At 64.1% G+C, this 343-nt stretch overlaps 1 protein-coding gene across 1 annotated transcript in view; it reads right to left on the bottom strand.

The window, feature by feature from the left end:
- The window catches only part of LOC103782353 (lysosomal alpha-glucosidase-like), a gene marked incomplete at both ends in the record, with an annotated part of 3292 nt that overhangs the window by 2609 nt on the left and 340 nt on the right, over positions 1–343 (bottom strand). The window lies entirely within an intron of this gene.

The following is a 343-nucleotide window of genomic DNA, read 5'->3' as shown; positions in this document are numbered from 1 at the left end:
GGGAGCCGTAGAGGTTGGCCTGGGGCTGGAGCAGAGCACAGTGTGGTGCCAGCGAGGCTCCATAGGAGATCCAAGCACACCACCCACCCATGCGCCCACTTGCCCCTTCCCACTGGCAGGAGCTCCACCACAAGATGCAAACCCACGGCTTGCAGCCCCAAACACTCCCCAAGTCAGCAGAGCTCTGCCCTGAGCGGGAGCCCTGGTGCACACGGGGGAAAGTGGCTCCCGAGCTGCACAGAGCCCCACTGGGGACAAATTTCGACCTGGGGACAACGGTCCCATGGGCTTGCCCAGCGCCGAGGCCAGGTCCCAGAGCTCAGCCAACACAAACACCTTTCCC

The sequence above is a fragment of the Merops nubicus genome, unplaced genomic scaffold (genome assembly GCF_000691845.1).
Source record: "Merops nubicus isolate BGI_N331 unplaced genomic scaffold, ASM69184v1 scaffold43341, whole genome shotgun sequence".
NCBI classification, from domain to species: Eukaryota; Metazoa; Chordata; class Aves; order Coraciiformes; family Meropidae; genus Merops; species Merops nubicus.
This window is presented reverse-complemented; position numbering and strand designations above follow the sequence as displayed.